The sequence below is a fragment of the Elephantulus edwardii genome, unplaced genomic scaffold, assembly GCF_000299155.1.
Source record: "Elephantulus edwardii isolate Elephantulus edwardi_28Jun2011 unplaced genomic scaffold, EleEdw1.0 scaffold00041, whole genome shotgun sequence".
Lineage (NCBI taxonomy): Eukaryota > Metazoa > Chordata > Mammalia > Macroscelidea > Macroscelididae > Elephantulus > Elephantulus edwardii.
This window is the reverse complement of record NW_006399791.1, coordinates 20,302,912-20,308,553: the sequence shown is the minus strand read 5'-3', so window position 1 is coordinate 20,308,553 and position 5,642 is coordinate 20,302,912.

The window sequence follows — 5,642 nt, the reverse complement described above, 5'->3', positions numbered from 1 at the left end:
GTAAAAAAAAAAAATAGTTTATTCCAACGTGAGCACATGGAACAACAATAACAATCTTATCAGATCACCAAGGCTTTTTTTCTCTAAGATTGTTAAGTAAATTTAAACTATCAATCTCTAGTTTAATAGTTTAATGCCACCAACCAGGCACCATACTTCTGGCCTAGTAATCTCACCATATTAAGATAGGAAGATTGAACTATGAACTTTTTTTCATCTTCTTGATATCATCAAGGATATTTGAGGGAGAGAGCTGTCAAATGCCAATGAGTATTCATCTTTATGGAAAACGGGAGGATCACATTGAACTTGTGGCAATTTGTATATCCTTTCTTTTTTTTTTACAGGAGGTGGAAAATATGGTAATGTTTCACACAAAGCAAGTACTGTAAAATGCCAATGAACCCACTCAATTAAGGTCAATGAAAATTCACATTTTACAGGCAAACTTTGTTAATGTTTTTAACTGCAGACAAGTTGAGTATCAGACTCACAGTGTCACTAAGCACATAAGAATGAATTCTACTGAGTCCTATGCCATTCTTAGGATTAACTGTGCTGTTGTTGTTATATGCTGTAGAGTTGACTAAGACTGATAGTGACCCTATGCACAACAGTGGTAAACACTGTCCTATCCTGAATCAATCTTACTGTCTCCAAGATCCCTAGACCCATTACCCTAGTTACAGTGTCACTCTATCTCTTCCAGGATATTCCTCTCTTGGCCTACCCCTCCATCGTTCCAAGAATGAATCTTCCTCCAGGGACTGGTCCTTTTTGGCAACATGGCCAAAGTATGTCAGCCAGAACTCTATAATCTTTGCCTCCAAGAAGCAACTTAATTTGGTTTTACCCTCTCCAGAACAAATGAGTATACTAGTCCATGGTATATTCAATACTCTTCTCCAGAACCATAACTCATATTTTTTTTTATCCTTAGTCATTGTCCAGCTCTCTGAAGTATAGCAAGTAATTGTGAGGACTATGGCCTGGATTAGGTGCACCTTAGTGCAAGGTCCCTGACAGCAGACTTTCCTAATTTCATTCTGTTTTTTTTATTTCTTGAGTGCTTGACAAGATTATTAATTGTGGAGCTGAGCCAGCTGTAATTGTTAACAACCTCAATCTCTTCTCCATATATCTTGGTGCTGCCAATTGGCCCAGTGATGAGGACCTTTTGTTTTGTTTTTTTATCTTTGTTTTCTTGATGTTTAATTTTAAGCCATATTGAAGATTACAGTCCTTGACCTTCTGCAACAAGTGCTCTTCAGATCCTCCTCAATTTTACCAAGCAAGGTTGTATCATCTGCATGATGCAATGTCATATTCCAGCTTATAAAATTCAGCTTCCCAGATGACATGTTCCACATACAGATCGACAAGGTATGGAGACAAGACACATCCTTGACATATTCCTTTCCTGATTTTGAATCATACAGTGTTTCCTTGTTCTGTTTAAAATTGCTTCCTGGTAGAGGCAGACTATTAAAATACCTAAAGATTTCTTAGGACACACATAGGCCTCCATTGACAGTTGCAGCTGCCGATGAGATGCACTGAGTGGGAACTGAGCCTAGGTTTCTTGTGTCCAAACCCAATACCACTGAGTCAGTTCCGACTCACAATTGTCCTCCATCATGCTTTCAAGGCTGTAAATTGTTATAGGAGGAGAACTTTTCTTGCACAGCCCTGTTACATTATATATTATCTCATCAGGGCTTCTTGGATCAATTCCCCACATAGAAAGTGAGAATTCTATCATCTATCCAAAAATTATCTTCTAGGTTAACTTTAAGGGAAAATTAAATTTTCCAACTATTAGAATTTGTATTTGAAGTAGAAACATTTCCAACACTTTCCTTACTCCTGTATCATATCTTTTAATATTTTTATTTCTAGGTTTCAGAATAGTGATTCCCCCTTTGGATTCCTCTCACGTGGCTGTTTTTAATATAGTCAATAGACTCTTGTGTTTAACTAAGAGAGAGTAAAGTGGTGATGTTTGACTCTTATTATAATACAATTTCCTAGGTCTCACCCCAAAGTATTGAATCCTAATTTACCTGTTTGGATGATGTTGGCTCAAAGCAGAAATCATGCTTTCAGATAAGTTTAATAATCCATCCCTCCTATACTTACCACCGAGGTTCCTAGGTGGTGAAAACAATATGCACTGGATTAATAATCTAAATGTTAACAGACTGAACCCTCTCTCCACACTCCAGAAGGAAGGCCTGTTTATAAAGATTGCATTCAAGAAATGCTTATGGATCAATTCTACTTTCTAACACATGGCATTATCACATGTGAGAATCAGAAACAACTTAATGACAACAGTTATTTTGGTTTTGTTTTGCCTTTGTCCTTGTCCCTCTAACTCCATATAATTGGTCCAAGTATAAACAAATTATTATTGTTGTTATGTGCTTTCGAGTTGCATGTGACACATAGAGACCCTAAGTTCAGCAGCTCTGAAGCCTGCTGCCCTGTTCTGAGCCAGTCTCACTGATTCTAGCATACCAATCCTCATTGCCCCAATTCCTACATAAGTCCATCTCATCCAGGGTCTTCCTCTCCTGTGCTGTTCCTCCACCCTTCCAAGCATGGTTTCTGTCTCCAAGGACTGGTCCCTCCTAGCCAAAACAAATTAATGTTCACTGAAAACGTTACTTGCTTAAGCATAGCCTCCATTAGACCCGTCGGTATCTTTCCACCACCCACTATGCCTTCTCACTTAATAAAAATCTTCGGCAAGCACCTTTATGAGTTTTCTACTTCAGCCTCTCTGTTCAAGCCCATATATACAGTACTCTCATCAAAGCATCTGGCAGCACTGTCCCTCATGACAACACTCTACTTTGCTCAAATACCTTATAGTATATATTCTCATAGACACACTTTTCATATGGTGTTTTCATGAATGTGGGAATCTAGAGAGACTTAAATGACAATGAGCTATTTTTACTTTCACTGCAGTGCCAAACTAATGCTGTAGTCTGCTCCAAGTATGCAGGAGGGGGACACTCATCTCCAGCTTGGAGTTTTATATTATCAATTAAACTCAGGTTTCTCATTTTTTATCTATAGTAGAGTCCCTTATACAAATAACTTCCTTAGCTTTCACTTTTAGCCTGTTCTCTGTATTGAGATTTAGACTCAGGTCGGGGGGGCAGGCTATGCTTTTTTTCCCCCTAGTGATTTCTTTTTCTATTTCAACTCAAAACCTCAAATATCTTCCTCTAGTACTCATGTCCTTTAATAGAACGCTTCATAAAGATATACACATTTTCCACAGATTCAGGGTCTATTATAAAGACTGAATTCTAGCTAAAGCACCATAAAAAATCCATATGAATATGTTTTTCATTTTTACTTTACTTCTTTAAAATTTTTCTTATGTTGCATATTGTGGTCTGATTAGATGTTTATCTTTACACACTTGAGAAAAAGTGCATGGGTTAATGTCAATAGGAAAGAATAAATGTAATAAGAAAATAGAGTAGAAAAATGCGTAACTAAGGAAATGAAAAAATTCTAAAAAGTAATGATGGAAGAATGGAGAAACAAAATCAGAAGCACAGAATAGACTCATGAGTAGACTAAAGTAATAGAAAAATGAAAAGGAACTAGGGAATGAGCAATGACATAACAGGAGTAATTATATTTTGTTTTTGTTTGGTACTGTCAGGTTAACTTCAATTTATAGTGACCCTATGAATGACAGACCAGAGCCCTTCATTATCCTATTCCAGCCTCATCTTCTCTGCTATGCTTAAGGCCATTTTTATGGACACTAGTTTATATTGTATGTTTAGCCCTGTGTGCTTTATTTGCAAAGTTTCGGTAAAACCCCTATTAGTTCTATTAAATGAATAAGGTTTTTATTGCCATTTTTTATTAGAAGAGTACTGTGTAAGCAGGCTTGATATGTTCAGTATAATGGCTATTGCTGTGTGTCATCAATTTAAATACTTCCACACTGGTAGTAAATCTGCCATTCTGATCCATTCAAGCACCCAGGCTCTCCTGATGTTTGAGGCCCTTTTTGGAGACATTTACTCATATTCCCCCTTACCCCTCAGATGGTCCCACCCCATCCCTCTGCCACTCAGTGACTCTATGGGCCTCCAGTTTCAGGATGACATATGACTGCCCATTTGATCTAGCTGGTCATGTCTCACCTATTTTATATATTTTGACCATCACCCTTGATTAGAAGTAACTTTTTTCAGCTACTAAACAGTGAGCTAAGATTTGAACACAAGAAAACAAATTATTGATAAAAATGAAAGAGAGATGAATATGTCATAAATACAATATCATCCATTTCATTGCTGTGAAGTCAAAACTGAGTGCTAAACTCAGTTTAAAACTGACTCTCCAAGGAATCTCAGTGGCAGTAAATTCCTCTGGAAGAGATTATCCATCTTTATCTTTCACAGTAGCTGCTATATTCAAACCATCAGATAAATGCTATCTTTGGGTTAACAGTGTCATTTCCTACAGACTATGACAACAATGTTAATACAGCTGTCCTTATTGCAGTTGTGTGTCCTAGAAACAAATATGACGCACAGTGAGCATATGAACATCAGACCTCATCCCTGTCTCCTATCCTGGGCATCCTCATCATTTCTGACATACTTGAATCCATTGTTGCAATTACTAAGTCAATTCATCTCTCTGAGGGTTTTCTTTCTTTGTCTGACCCAATAACTTTCCAAGCATGATCTTTCTTTCTAAGGAATATTATCACAACATGTCAAAAAGTATGTGAGACACACAATTTCTCCACTTTAGCCTCTAAGGAGCACCACAGTTGTACTATCTCCAAGACATATTTACTTGTTTATTTGGCAATCTATGGGATACTCAGGTCTCTTCTCCAACACCAGGACTCAAAGGCATCTGTTCTTGTCCTGTCATGTTTATTCATTGTTCTGTTTTCAAATGCATAACAAATCATTGAAAAGACCACAATTTGAATCAGATACTCCTTAGTACTTTGAAAAGTTTCTTGATATCAGACTCTCCTAACACAACACATATTTTCATTTTGTGACTGCTTGTGCCATGGATATTGATATTATGGATCCAAGTAAGATTAAATCAATGACAATTTCAATCTTCCTTCCATCTATCATGATGTTGCCTATTGGTCCAGTGGTGAAAATTCTTATTTTCTTGATGTTGAGATATAATCACACTAAAAGCTATAATTTTTGGTGTTCTCCAGCAAGTGTTTCAAGTTCTCCTTACTTTTAGTAAGCAAAGTTGTATCATCTGTATAATACAGGTTGTTGGTAAGTCTTACATATTTTTTTTAAAAATTTTAAATGTTTATTTGATAAATGATGTAAAAAGTAGAGTCAAGAAGGAATATAATTTCTTTTGCTAGTTTATGTCATGATTTCAATCTTATATTGAACAGAACAAGGTTTGGGGTTTTTATCCCCCCCATTGTTATGATTATGTCTCAGTTCATTTTACTGAGAGTTTGTCTCCTTTCCATCGGTTTTTCACCTTTCTTCTTTTGGCAATTGTTTTTTCTTAATGATTTGTTCCAAGAAGGCAAGTTAAAGTCTCATCCATCATCTTTGCTTCTAAGGAGCATTTTAATTGTATTTCTTCTAAGGATGATT